Consider the following 15,439-nt stretch of genomic DNA (forward strand, 5'->3'; position numbering starts at 1 on the left):
GCATCATAAAAGATACAGCAATATAAGATGACAAATATTTAATCACAAAGCTGATTTTAAGATAAGTTATTTAAAGCCAAAAACAGCAACCAAAAAAAAAACAAAAAAAAACAAACTGTAGAACAGAGGCAGAGAAATCTAAATTCTCATATCCCGTGGACATAACATTGTGAATGAATCCACCCGATCTAACCTAACAGAGAAAGTTGTAGAGGATCCTGGAATTGAGGCAATAATCTTCTTGAACTGGCAACTTTTTATTTACGTAAATTACCAGTTCATTTAAAGTGTAACAGCCATTCTATTTTTAGGTGTGTAATGTATAGGGGCAGTGATGCTGGCCATTTTTGTAATATACTTTAATTACTGAAATCATACATTTCTATTACAAAAATAGCTCTAAAGTGGCCCATGTCTCCTGTTTACATAACTGTGGAGACTTTCTAGCACTGACTGTTAAGTAAACAAAAGACATGGAGTGTTGCTAAGGCTTAAAATGGGCCACTTTAGAGCTATTTTCTAATAGAAATGTACAATTTCAGTAATTAAAGTATATTACAAAAATGGTCAGTATCACTGCCCCTACACATTACAAAAATAAAAAGAATGAGGATATAAAAGGACAATCTCAAAGGGACAGCTACGCCAACATATAGGAGATACAGTGGGATAGACGAGGGCCAAATGCTTAGGTGTAACGTACTATCTATATCCACACACACACACATTTTGTTCCAGAAAAAGTGCCACTCTTGTCCATGGGTAGCTCATCCCCATTCACCTGAATTAAATTACTGCAATATTACAAACACACAACCAAGACTGGAAAAATGCAGCCATGGTTTTCTAATTTTATAACCCCTTTAATTATGTATCCTAAAAAAGGCTAAAAGGTTGAGCCGCAAGGAATATTCCCAAGTCGCTTTTGAGAGATAATGATGATTAACTTACCGGTAATTCGATTTTCCAGAGCCCATGACAACACCACAAGAGAGAGGATCTGCCCCCACAGACAGGAAACCTGCAGAATAAAAAGGGCAGACACTCTCCTCCCAATTCAGTGTGATATCCAAGCATTGGAGGAAGGCCGCCAACATAATGTTAGATAGTCAAAATAATTTCCGTTTAGTTAGGTTCTTTTATTTTTTTGTTGCTATACCCGTGTGAGTATAAGACAACCAGAACAAACCCAGCAGGGAGGGAATATAAGGGTGCTGTCATGGGCTCTGGAAAATCAAATTACTGGTAAGTAATAATCATTTTTCCCTTTACCCATGACAGCACCACGAGAGAATTACCAGAGGAATTTTCAGTGTGGGAGAGTAGAAAGAAGCACCTTTTCCCCAAAGGAAGATCCTGAAGGAGAGAGTTCAAATCAAGATGATAGTGTTTGAAAAAGGTTGCTGGAGAAGACCAGGTGGCTGCTCTGCAAATATCCTCAATGGGAACGGAGGATCTTTCTGCCCAGGAGGTAGCCACTGCCCTGGTAGATCGTGTGCCTTAAGACCCAAAGGAGGAAATAACCCAGAAGACAGATAAGACAAGAAAAGAGCTAAAACAATCCATCTAGCAATAGAACTTTTAGAGGTCGCCTTACCCTTATTCACTCCTTGAAAGAGAATAAAGAGTAAAGATTTGCGCCAATCCTTAGTGCGAGATAGATAGTTAATCAAAGCCCTTCTGAAATCAAGGCAGTGAAGGGATCTCTCTTCTGACCCAGGATTTCTAAACAGGGTAGGAAGAATAATTTCCTGTGACCTATGAAATTTGGACACTACTTTTGGAAGAAAAGCCGGATCTGGACGTATTAAAACCTTGTCCTCTAAAATTGTTGTATATGGAGGATTGATGGAAATGGCCTGAATCTCATTAATTCTACGAGCACATGTTAAAGCTATCAGAAGACATAATTTCAAGGTGATACATTTACTAGAGCTGGTCTCTATAGGTTCAAATGGAGGAAGAGTAAGGGCCTTTAAAGCTACATTTAGATCCCAAGGAGGAGGTCTAACTGAACTGAGATCTGTCTATCACTCTAAAGAACCTAGATACCCACGGGCATCCTGCAATGTCTTGATTAAACAGGGCCGAAAGAGCTGAGACACGCACTTTTAAGGTATTACCCGCTAGTCCCTTCTGAAGGAACTCCAGTATTAGATGGATGGGAGCAGAAGATGGAATATTATTGATCTGGATATGTCCAAAATCAAACAATTTCTGCCACACTCTAGCATAGATGGCTACAGTTACTTTTTTCCTACTTTTAAGAAGCATTGAGATCAAGGCATCGGAGAATCCTTTCCTCTATAACAGGTACCTTTCAAGTTCCAGGCAGTGATTTTTTTTATGTCTGGATGAAACACTAGACTTTGGCTCAACAGACCCCGGATCTCTGGAAGGACCCATGGATCAGAGATTGACATGATCCGGAGCCATGTGAACCAAGATCTTCTTGGCCAAAATGGAGTAATGAGGATAACCCTCGCCCCCTCTTCTTTGATTTTCCGTAACACAAGAGGAATCAAGGGAAGAGGAGGAAAAGCGTAGGCCAGGGGAAAATTCTATTTCTGTAACAGGGCATCTATCCCACAAGGGAATCCTGTTGGATCTAGGGAGAAACAGATTAGAATTTTCTTGTTTTGGTAGGTAGCAAACAGATCTATGTCTGGCTGTCCCCATAAGGCAGTTATCTTCTTGAAAATGGATTGGTCCAGCATTCATTCTCCCCGAGAGAGAGGGTGACGACTGAGAAAGTCCGCCTGTCTGTTTTCGACACCCTTGATATGCACCACCGATATTGACGCACATTATTTTTCTGCACGTAAGAGGATTCCCTGGGCTTCCTGCATTAGAGTTCTGCACCTTGTGCCCCCCTGCCTGTTTAGGTACAAGACCACCATCCTGTTGTTGGTCATAATTCTTAGATCTTTCAGGTTGGAGGACACTTTTTTTGGATACTCGTCCATAGTTAGACAAATCAGGTCTTTCAGTTTCCATGGAACTCCCTGAATTAGATTTTCCCTCTCCAGCCACCATGTCAAGCTTTGGAGAGTATGCACTGGAATCCTTATTTTTGCATCTAGGGAGTTGTTTTTCTCCCAGCGAGACAGGATTTCCCACTGGAGGGCCCTTGAGTGGAGTTGTGCCCATCATACTGCTGGAATACAAGATGTGAGGGATCGTAGGATAGACATTCTTTTTCTTATTGAAATCACCGGATTTCTGATCAGGTCTCTGATTTTTCTCTGGATGAGAATTACTTTTTCCTCTGGCAAAAAAACTGCTCTGGCAGGAAAAATCTAATATCAATCCCAGAAAAGACTGTCTCCTGGTGGGATGTGGTTTTGATTTTTCCAGGTTTAAAATCCATCCTAATCTGCTCAGGACTTCTGTCACCACAGCTACTGCTATTTTGCAGGCATATTCTGTTTCCCCTATAATTAGAAAATCGCCCAGATATGGTATGAAGAGAAAATCCCTCTCCCTTATATAAGCCGCCATCTCTGCGATTATTTTTGCAAAAACTCTCGGGGCCATGGTCAGGCCAAACGGGAGAGCCCGAAACTGAAAATGCCGTAACTGACCCCTTATCCTGACCGCGACTCTTAGGAATTTTTGATTGGAATGTAATATGCATCCTTGAGAGAGTACTGCCAGGAAACAGCACATTCCTTATACTTCTTCTTAGACACCACTTTCCTAGGTTTAGTCTCAAAATACATTAGTACAATTGTATCAGCATAATATAATGACCAGAACACTCACCCCCTCAGAGGTACCAAGGCTGGAGGGACTGCTGACTCCTCAGCAAGTTTGTCCTCCTCCATGCTTTCACTGCTGGCCACCAGAGAACTGCTTTAGGACGCCAGTCTGTAGCTTATAGCGCGCTCTACTCATAGGCGCTCCCTTGATGATGTCACGGCCAACGCAGCGCGCCAATCACGTGACTCCTCGGGCTTCCTTTGGCCTTCTCTTTGCCAGAAGCTCCTCCTCTTCCCCTGGGGGGGGTTAGTCCGTGCCTGTAGCCGCCTCCGGGGCACTACAAGCTCCAGCACACAGTCGCCGCCTCCGGGGTTCTGCTGTGCCTCTGCGCGTCCCTACACGCGCACTACTGATGCCGCTTCACTTATTAGAGGACAGCAGGTATGTGTCACAAGATTAACATGGGAGCACCACCAGAGGGAAGGACCTAAAAGAGAAAACCGCAGGCTTCCCAGAGACAGGAAACCACACTGAATTGGGAGGAGAGTGTCCGCCCTTTTATTCTGCAGGTTTCCTGTCTGTGGGGGTGGATCCTCTCTCTCTACGTGCTGTCATGGGTGAAGGTAAAAATGTTATCAGGAGGCAGACAACATTGTCCTTGAAGACATTCACTTTGTGAGAAAGAAAATAAATTAATGAGGTTTTTTTTTGTCTCAGCAGAGCCGGGAATCTGGTGGCGCTCCAGAGATTTTTTTCTCAATAAGTGCAGATGAAGGATAAAAATAAAATCAGGCCAGACCACTTCAGTAAGGACTACGTTTATATATTTCTCCCTCTTCACAGGGCAGAGGAAGGGAACACATTCTGTCTCAAGTGTTACTATGTTTGGAGTGGTTTTTTGAAGAAGCCTGAATAAATGTGGTCAAGACTAGGAACCAAATCCAAAAGGTAAGAAGCCATCAGAGAGACACTGGGCCTGGGTCCATACATCCTTATTCATAAGCAACCAATGCACACTCCTCCCAATCAGTCACTGAAGGCACACGTGCGGTCCCAGTAGTCACGGCAGGCCATCAATAGTCTCAGTCAGTCTTTATGCAACTAGTTTCTAAAACAGACATGTCAGAGGAAGGGACTCTCTGGTCCTCTTTAAGGCGGCCTGTGATCGCATACTGAGCCTTGTACTTGAAAGTACCCAGCCACCAAATGCAAAGGCAGGAAGCAAAAAGCGGGCGCCAGGTCTAAATATATAATTACCATGGCAACCTGAATTTATCTAGCTTTATAGAATACATTATTGAATTGTAACGTTCCCTCAAATACAAGGTTTGCACCTTTTAGCTGCAGGGATAATAGACTTCTGTCACTAATTTCAGAGGTCCTCTTCTTAGAACGTGGTGTCAGATTTCCAGAGATGTGAAGAGTCACCCCATCGTGCCCTTTCATTCTGGATATCAGTGGTTGTCAGAAATCAGATTTCACCTGTATCTATAATATATCAGAGAACCAGTGTGACTGGTTTTCCCCTTTAAGTGATATCTTAGAAGCAACAATCCTAAGGTGTTTACAGGGCAACACAGGGGACTATGGAGCATGCATTCTTAAAGGGACTGGGAGACGTGACCTACTTGCATTGTTACTTTAATTAGTTGGCCATTTTAATTTTGGAACAGAATCACTAGGACTTTACATTCATCAGAATGCAATTATGTTTCTGGCTTTGTTTCCAAAGAAAGTAATAAGTTAACCAGCTCTCGTACTGACGCCATCAGCAATGCTCAGGAGAGCTGAAGAACACTCAAGTTAGAGAACTTTGTGCAACCCATGGATCTGTTGTATTAGGAATCTGGAAGACATAGAATAAGCCTTACCCATTCACACCCAAGTTGTTTTCCGCCTTACGATTTGTGGCTTTCAGCGCTTTGTCAGAAACCACACGTACAATACTGTATAGTGGTTACACCATCGATTCTGCTCTGTCAGTCTACATCAGGTCTCTTCTGGATAGAAATGTAATTGCTAGTGTACAAAATTCTCCACCATCCTGCACTTCTCTTGTGCTGCACCCACCCGCCTGGAATGCTTTTCCTTGACCATCAATCTAATTTCCAGCATCCCAGCACCTTAAAATCTGATCATTTCAAAGACACTGAAGTCACAAAATGATACTGCTGCTAAGACCACAGCCCATGATCTACCTAAAGAACGACCCATTTACCCACAGCTCTTCAATCAGCTAGGAATTCGCTCTAGTGGTGCATACTGCGTGTCGCTGAAGTGAAATTCTGAGTAGAGCCGTTCTGATTGTAATCAACTAGAATGGGAGATATGCGTATGTCCTACAAGATTCTTGGTGTATCTTGATACCATAGATAGATTGGTTCAGTCAAAATAATTATCCAGATGAGAGATCAGAAGTAGGAGAACATTTATTTCAAAAACATAGATTGTGAAATTTTCTCTCCCAAGTCTAGTTTCACATCATCGGAGGAGGTTCCATTAGGCCTCTTTCACACGGGCGTTGCAGGAAAATGTGCGGGTGCGTTACGGGAACACCCGCGATTTTTCCGCGCGAGTGCAAAACATTGTAATGCGTTTTGCACTCCCATGAGAAAAATCGCGCATGTTTGGTACCCAAACCCGAACTTCTTCACAGAAGTTCGGGCTTGGGATCGGTGTTCTGTAGATTGTATTATTTTCCCTTATAACATGGTTATAAGGGAAAATAATAGCATTTTTAATACAGAATGCATAGTCAAATAGCGCTGGAGGGGTTAAAAAAAATAATAATAATAATTTAACTCACCTTAATCCACTTGACCGCGGAGCCCGGCTTCTCCTTCTGTCTCCTTTCTTCAGGACCTGGGTAAAGGACCTGTGGTGACGTCACTCCGGTCATCACATAATTCATCACCATGGTAAAAGATTATGCGATGGATCATGTGATGACCGGAGTGACGTCACCACAGGTCCTTTACCCAGGTCCTGAAGAAAGGAGACAGAAGGAGAAGCCGGGCTCCGCGGTCAAGTGGATAAGGGGAGTTAAATTATTATTATTATTTTTTTAACCCCTCCAGCGCTATTTTACTATGCATTCTGTATTCAGAATGCTATTATTTTCCCTTATAACCATGTTATAACGGGAAATAATAATGATCGGGTCTCCATCCCGATCGTCTCCTAGCAACCGTGCGTGAAAATCGCACCGCATCCGCACTTGCTTGCGATTTTCACGCAACCCCATTCACTTCTATGGGGCCTGCGTTGCGTGAAAAAACGCAGAATATAGAGCATGCTGCGATTTTCACGCAACGCACAAGTGATGCGTGAAAATCACCGCTCATGTGAACAGCCCCATAGAAATGAATGGGTCGGTATTCAGTGCGGGTGCAATGTGTTCACCTCACGCATCACATCTGCACGGAATACTCGCCCGTGTGAAAGGGGCCCTAAGGTGCCTCCGACAGATTCATAAAGCAGTAATTTCTCCAGAAGTCAATGGGCTCTGAGGAGCTGTTGCCAGATCTGGAGTTTTAATTTTTTTTCCAGTTTCTGTTCCTACAGGAAAATGGAAACACGCCTTAGGTGAAAACCTAGACTAAGGCCCCTTGCAGACGAGTGTGAGCGGATTAGGTCCGGATGCGTTGCAGATGCATTCAGTGAAAACTGTGCGATTTCGCAAGCAATTTCGTTCAGTTTTGGCTGCGATCGCATTCAGTTTTTAACACGTAGGTGCAAAGTGATTTAATGCGTTTTGCACGCACGTGATAAAAAAAAAACTGAATGTTTACAAACATCTCTTAGCAACCATCAGTGAAAAACGCATCGCATTCGCACTTGCTTGTGGATGCAATGAGATTTTCACGCAGACCCATTCACTTCTATGGGGCCAGCATTGCGTGAAAATCGCAGCATGTTCTATATTCTGTCACTTATAGAATGTTCTACATTCTATAAGTGAGAACATTCTATAAGTGATGCATGAAAACCAACGTTCATGTACACAGACCCATTGGAATGAATGTATCCGGATTCCATGAGGTCGCAATGCGTTCGCATCACGCATTGCACCCACGCGGAATACTCGTTCGTGTGAAAGGGGCCTAAGGGCTCATGCATACGACAGTTGTTGTTTTGCGGTCCGTTTTTCACAGATCCGTTGTTCCGTATCTGAGGGTTTTTTTTTTCTCTGATTTAAGTCCACTTCCGTTCCGTTATTCCACAAAACATATCTGTATGAGATTTTTTGGCGGATCGGAAACTGAAATAGTAACTTATTAATTACCAAACACATGAGCAATATGGGCTGGGCATAGCATTTCTAAAGTATGGATCCGCAACATACGGATGACATACAGATGTGTTCCGTGTGCGTTACGCATTTTTGCGGACCCATTGACTTGAATGGGGCCTCGGACCGTGATTTGCAGACAATAATAGGACATGTACTACTTTTTGCGGAACGGAAACTGAATGCACACGGAGTACTTCCGTTGTTTTTGCTGACCCATTGAAGTGAATAGTTTCGCATACGATCCAAAAAAACAAACAAAAAAAAAAAAAACACGGAAGGGAAGCGGAAAGAGCGAGTATTCCACGCGGGTGCAATGCATTGCACCCGCACGGAATCTGGACCCATTCATTTCAATGGGTCTGTGTACATGAGCGTTGGTTTTCACGCATCACTTATGCGTTGCGTGAAAATCGCAGTAGATTGAACATGCTGCAACGCTGGCCCCATAGAAGTGAATAGGGCTGCGTGAAAATCGCATTGCATCCGCAAGCAAGTGTGTTTTTCACTGATGGTTGCTAAGAGATGTTATTTTTAAACATTCAGTTTTTTATCACGTGCAAAACACATTAAAATCGCATTGCATCCGCGCGATTAAAAAAACTGAACGCGATCGCAGACAAAACTGAATGAAATGGCTTGCAAAATCGTTAGTTTTCACTGTACGCATCCGCAATGCATCCGGACCTAATCCGCTCACACTCGTCAGCAAGGGGCGAAAGTGTTTCAGAAGACCTTCTACAAATCCAAGCTGGCTGCATTAACTATGTTAGAGACCAGAGACTGTCAGATGAAATGCAGAGTAAATTGTCCATTAAAAGTGCCCCATCTGACCCAGGAACAAGTACAGCAGAGTCTTAAAAAGATTAAAATAGACAAATTGCCGGAACCAGATGGCATACACCCCAGGATCATAAGAGCATTAAATTATGTCATAGCCACACCCTTATTTCTGATATTTAAAGGGTTTCTGTCACCCTGCAAAACTCTTTTTTTTTTTGGATAGTTAGATTGCTCATAGTGCGATATAGCAGAATATAATGCTCTTACTTACTTTCATGCGGCCGATTCTTTATAAAACGAACTTTTATAATATGTAAATGAGGGCTCTACCAGCAAGTAGGGCGTCTACTTGCTGGTAGCTGCTGCAGAAATCCGCCCCCTCGCCGTGTTCATTGACAGGGCCAGCCGTGATCTCCTCCTCCGGCCGGCCCTGTCAGTAATTCAAAAATCGCGCGCCTCGCGTCATTCGGCGCAGGCGCTCTGAGATGAGGAGGCTCGTCTCCTCAGCACTCCCTCAGTGCTCCTGCGCCGATGACATCACCGAAAGAGAAGACGTCATCGGCGCAGGCGCACTGAGGGAGTGCTGAGGATACGAGCCTCCTCATCTCAGAGCGCCTGCGCCGAATGACGCGAGGCGCACGATTTTTGAATTACTGACAGGGCCGGCCGGAGGAGGAGATCACGGCTGGCCCTGTCAATCAACACGGCGAGGGGGCGGATTTCTGCAGCAGCTACCAGCAAGTAGACGCCTACTTGCTGGTAGAGCCCTCATTTACATATTATAAAAGTTCGTTTTATAAAGAATCGGCCGCATGAAAGTAAGTAAGAGCATTATATTCTGCTATATCGCACTATGAGCAATCTAACTATCCAAAAAAAAAAATATGAGTTTTGCAGGGTGACAGAAACCCTTTAAGGGCCCTACATTGACTGAGTGTTCCACAGGATTGGCACATAGCAAATGTGGTGCCAATATTATTCAAAAAGGGTCCAAAAACAGAGCCTGGAAACTATAGGCTGGTAAGTTTAACATCTGTCATGGGTAAACTGTTTGAAGGTTTTCTAAGAGATAATATCTTGAGTACCTCAATAAAATAAGCAAAAAACGCCATATTAGCATGGCTTCATGAGGGATCTGTTTTGGACTGCATCCGAGCCGCAGTTTTGGCGGCTCAGATGCAGACCGTTTCACTTCAATGGGGCCGCAAAAGATGCGGACAGCACTCCGTGTGCTGTCCGCATCAATTGCTCCGTTCCGTGGTCTGCAAAAAAAATAAAATATATAACCTGTCCTATTCTTGTCCGCGCTTTGCGGACAAGAATAGGCAGTTATATTAAAGGCTGTCCGTGCCGTTCCGCAAATTGCGGAACACACACACGGACGCCATCCGTGTTTTGCGGATCGAAACACACACACAAACGGTCGTGTGCATGAGGCCTTAAAAACTGTTACTGCTCTTGAAATGCACCATCCGAAATATCTTCAGACTCGACCAACTGAATCCCATCTACTGTCTTTTTTGTAAGGAAATTTCCAATTGATTCCAAAATGACCAGAGCCTACTGGCACATCTGTGTCATAAACATGGGAACCTAGCACCACTCCTACTTCTGTCAGTATGTCCATGTCTTCTAGCACCACTCCTACTTCTGTCAGTATGTCCATGTCTTCTAGCACCACTCCTACTTCTGTCAGTATGTCCATGTCTTCTAGCACCACTCCTACTTCTGTCAGTATGTCCATGTCTTCTAGCACCACTCCTACTTCTGTCAGTATGTCCATGTCTTCTAGCACCACTCCTACTTCTGTCAGTATGTCCATGTCTTCTAGCACCACTCCTACTTCTGTCAGTATGTCCATGTCTTCTAGCACCACTCCTACTTCTGTCAGTATGTCCATGTCTTCTAGCACCACTCCTACTTCTGTCAGTATGTCCATGTCTTCTAGCACCACTCCTACTTCTGTCAGTATGTCCATGTCTTCTAGCACCACTCCTACTTCTGTCAGTATGTCCATGTCTTCTAGCACCACTCCTACTTCTGTCAGTATGTCCATGTCTTCTAGCACCACTCCTACTTTTGTTAGTATGTCCATGTCTTCCAGGTCTTCTGCTGCTCTTTAGAAGATCTGCAGGTGTTTGGATCAATCTTCCCATCCTCTCTGATCTACTTTTGCAGTACGTTTGGTAATTTTGTGGGTAGCTAGGATGGGGGCTAGCAGTAGCATTCTTTTATGAGTCACATATTACATGAGTCATTATATACATTTTAGCACTATTAGATTCTTCAGCTTGAGTACTTGCAGACTCAGTCAAAAAGCCTGCAAAAAGCCTGCATGTCTATCCAGTTTTATTGATGGGGATGTCACATCTGCCCATTGCAGGGGGACAGTGGTGAGGACTGGCCGGATCTCCAGGTCCACCACAGCCTAGAGGGGAGAGTCCCTGAGTCAAAGACCACCTTCTATGGACAGAAGCAGGGCTATGGAGTTGGTGAGCCAAAGTTCCTCCTGTATTTTATCAAAGTTCAACTCCTTCATCAATGGCCAATAATTTAGTAAAAATTTCCTGTAGTAAACCATCAGGCTTGCAATTCACTATGCAATTACTAACTAGAAAACACTCAAAAAAGGGTTTTCCCCAAGATTGTCACGAGTATATAATCAGTGGGGGATCAGACACCCGGGACCCCCAGCTATCAGCTGTTTCAGAAGGCACCGACGTTCCTGTGAGCGCTGCAGGCGTTATCTGTGCTCACCAAGCATAGTGGCTGTACTTGGTATTGCGCTCAGCCCAATTCACTTCTATGAGACTGAGCTGCTCCTAGGTCATGTGACATCACTGGCCGTCTCAAACGGCGGATCGGCGGGGGTCCCAGGTGTTGGACCCCCACTGATCAGATACCAATGACCTATCCAGAGGATGGGTCCTCAGTATGAAAACTCCTTTAATAGGCCTCATGCACATGACCGTTGTTTTAAGAATAGGCAGTTATATTAATGGCGGTCCGCACATAATGGCAGTTATATTAATGGCTGCGACGCACACGGATGCCATCTGTTTTGCGGATCTGCAATTTGCGGACCACAAAACACACAACGGTCGTGTGCATGAGGCCATAATTGTAAGAAATCTATGTAGTTGCAAATGTTTATACACCCTTTGATTGTACAGAGTGTAATGTCAAAGTTAAAGGGGCTTCTGGCACCTAGTAGGTTCCACAAACCCACAATACACCTGTAGGAGAAAGTTTATAATATACTTACCGTTCTCTGGGCTATAAAGGGGTTTGGGATTTGAAACCTCAGGCTACTTTCACACTGGCGTTTTGGCTTTCCGTTTGTGAGATCCGTTCAGGGCTCTCACAAGCGGTCCAAAACGGATCAGTTTTGCCCTAATGCGTTGTGAATGGAAAAGGATCCGCTCAGAATGCAACAGTTTGCCTCCGATCTGCTTTGGAGGCGGACACCAAAACACTGCTTGTAGCGTTTTGTGGTCCGTCTGACGAAACAGAGCCAAACAGATCCGTTCAGAACGGATGCAGACGGTTGTATTATCTGAACGGATCCATCTGTGCAGATCCATGACGGATCCGCACCAAACGCGAGTGTGAAAGTAGCCTAATTATAAGTTCTTAAAAGGGTATTCCCATCTTGAACATTGCCGGGGGAGGGGGGGGGTGGGAAATATCCAAGCGATATTCCCCCAATGTCCGATAGGTGAACGGAGCCCGCTAAGGGCCAGAGGGCGCACCATGCATGCACTGCCGCCCTCCATTCATTTCTATGGGAGAGGTGAAAACAGCCAAGTGCTGGCCTGGCCATTTCCATCAGCCCCATATAAGTTAATGTAGCAGTTGCTGCGCTTCCCATTAATTTCAATAGGACTTCCGAAAATATCCTAGTGTGCCGCTCGGCTATTTTCGGCACTCCACCTCTGAGACATTGGGGGCATATCCTAGCAATATGCCCCCAATGTCCAAGATGAGACAACCCCTTTAATCTTGTTGGTTGCGCCATAGGTTTCCACTGTTGACGGGGCCAGATCTATTCTTCTCCTTGGCGCATGCTGGGATGAGGTAAGAGATTCTGGCGTTTGCACATGTGCCATGTAAAGGAATTGTTCTGGACCTACCTACAGTGGAAGTGAAGTCCTGACCGCAAAACTGGTAAAGGACGAGACATCTGCAGAAGCTGGATTTTCAGCAGAGCACCACGTGACCACGTTCCCAGGAGGCCGATCCACGCGGCTTCAGAACGGTAAGTATACGATACTCCTTCTCCAACAGGTGTGCTCTGTGTGATTAAGGTGGGCTTGCGGGACAGCGCAAACTGTTCAGGGTACACCAGGAGTGGATCTGCCTTTGAGGAGTCTGAGTTAGGTGACCTACTAGAGCACTGGGGAGACACATGATATGGAGGACACTGCTACAATATTCTTGACCTGTCCTTTTTCAAACACCCCCAGAGGCCGTAATAAGAACCACTTACTCCACACTTCATGCGTGACCCTGCTACTCCTCTCCACTGCCATAAACTAGCCATCCAGGCTGGTGTAAAGGCAAACTGGCTTAGTTGCCCATAGCAACCAATCAGATGCCACCTTTCATTTTCCATAGGAGCTCTGAAAATAATTGGTTGCTATGGGCAACTAAGCCAGTTCTACCTCACACCAGTTTGATAAATCCCCCACATCGTCTATTGGGAGTTGACTGACTCGGACTCACATCAGTGGAACGCGATGACGGCACAGTGACAAACCACAGAGCAGGCGGTGGTCCAACATGAGACGTAGTGGTCCATGTTGTACCGGTAGATGACAACCGCTGGTTATACCAGATGCGGTACGCTCGTCCAGTCATGTGAACTCTGTACACACCAGGTCCATGGGGCCTCTGGACAGAACAGCGCTGTCCCCGAAGTCTCGGCCCTCGCCATCTCCTGCAGGAGCCGAGGGGAAGGACCCATGTCCCCTACATAAGAGTATGAAGGCTGGGGCTCAGACGAAACACCAAGCTTCCTGTATTTAGACCCTTTAGGCCTCTTTCACACAAGCGAGTTTTCAGTCTGGATGAGATACGTGTAGTGAACGCACAGCATCTGGACCCATTCATTTCATCTTTGAGTTCAGGGGAAGAAAAATCGCAGCATGTTTTATGTTGTGCGTTTTTCACAAAGCTCTGGCTCCATAGAAGTGAATGGGGCCGGTGTAAAAAAAACAAAGGCTTCCAGATACAATGCGTTTATCACTGATGGTTGCTGGGAGATGTAGATTGTACATATACAATACAAATGGAAACACTGAACGCAATCGTAGAAAACGGATTCAACTTACTTGTAAGGGCTCATGCACACAACCATACCTGCGTTTTGCGGTCCGCAAAACACAGATATCAGCCGTGTGCATTCTGCAAAATGGTCTGGCCCTCAATAAACTAATCCTATTCTTGTCCGTGATACGGACACGGATAGGACATGGTCTAATTTTTATTTTATTTTTTGTGGGGCCACGGAACAGATGAAGTGCTATCCGTATCTTTTGCGGCCCCGTTGAAGCGAATGGGTCTGCATCCGAGCAAGAAATGCGGCTCAGATGTGGAGCCAAACAACGTTCGTGTGCATAAGGCCTAAAAGCATCCGTTTTTTTCCTGAACGGATCCTGGCACAATCCGCATCGCTCGTGTGCGCTGAGATTTTTCCTGAACACAGAAACGATGCGTGAAACCCTACACTGGTGCGCACAGACCCATGGAAAGGAATCGGTCAGGATTCAGTCCGGATACGATATGTTCACTACATGCGTCGCGTCTGGACAACTCGCTCGTGTGAATGAGCCCTTCCAGGTTGGATTTACGTAGCCAGACAATCAAAATTTTGAGAGAAAAAAATATATATTATTGACCGGCGGCAGATTTCTAGGCACCAGCTCCTGGGACCAGACATGATGTCTGAATGTATATACACAGGTCACACTGCTGCATCTCTAGCGCCTCTCACTGGAGGGGAAGATAATTACTGACTAATCAGATTCTTCATGCCGTGTGAACACTGCCCTGCTGACAGGAATGACTACATGTGCAGACGGTGCCTATTCCAATGGTGCTGCACCTCATCCGCCTCCACCAGCAGGAGGCTCAGCACCGGCCATCTGATGCAATAGAGGAGCCGCCGCCGCCGCACATGCCGGGCTCCCCAGCCATGCTCACTCACCCGCCCGCCGGTGTGATGCCGTCCTCCGCCCGCCTGCAGTCACGGAAGCATACCTCTCATCCGCCGCTTCACACAAGGTGCCGGGGATTTAAAGCCCAGAATCTGTGGGAGGGCAGAGCACGAGCCGGCCGGCCTGTGATACCGGGCTGCGATCAGCAGGGGGCGGGGAGAGGGGGAGCAGGGGGCGGGGCCTGGATGACAGATGCCGGGGCGTTCTCATGGAGACCAGGGTCCTTAGCGATGAGCGCTGACGGGGGAGAGAGCATAAACCGCACCGAAACCGCACTGCTGATAGGCGGTTACATAGAGGAAGGACAACCTTCATCTTCTCATTCCTTTCCCCTAACTAGCAGTGTAATAACCAGAACTAGCTGTGTGATTACCAGTAGTGTAATAACTAGTAGTACAGCTATAACTAGTAGTGTAACTATAACTAGTAGTATAGCTATAACTAG

The 15,439-nt window shown here is 45.4% G+C and overlaps 1 protein-coding gene across 3 annotated transcripts in view; it reads right to left on the bottom strand.

Annotated features, from left to right (window-relative positions):
- OSGIN2 (oxidative stress induced growth inhibitor family member 2) overlaps positions 1–15,127 on the bottom strand; it is a 31,989-nt gene extending 16,862 nt beyond the window's left edge. Inside the window, exon 1 of one of the 3 annotated variants that reach the window (XM_040432266.1) lies at positions 14,989–15,127. The gene's annotated coding sequence lies outside the window, so the exon portion shown is untranslated. Of the gene's footprint in view, positions 1–3,765; positions 4,133–14,984 lie in introns of those variants that run through there. The other 2 variants (XM_040432267.1, XM_040432268.1) reach the window with 2 other exon arrangements.
- Between the last annotated feature and the right edge of the window lie 312 nt (positions 15,128–15,439).

Source organism: Bufo bufo, chromosome 5 (genome assembly GCF_905171765.1).
Source record: "Bufo bufo chromosome 5, aBufBuf1.1, whole genome shotgun sequence".
Taxonomy (NCBI): Eukaryota; Metazoa; Chordata; class Amphibia; order Anura; family Bufonidae; genus Bufo; species Bufo bufo.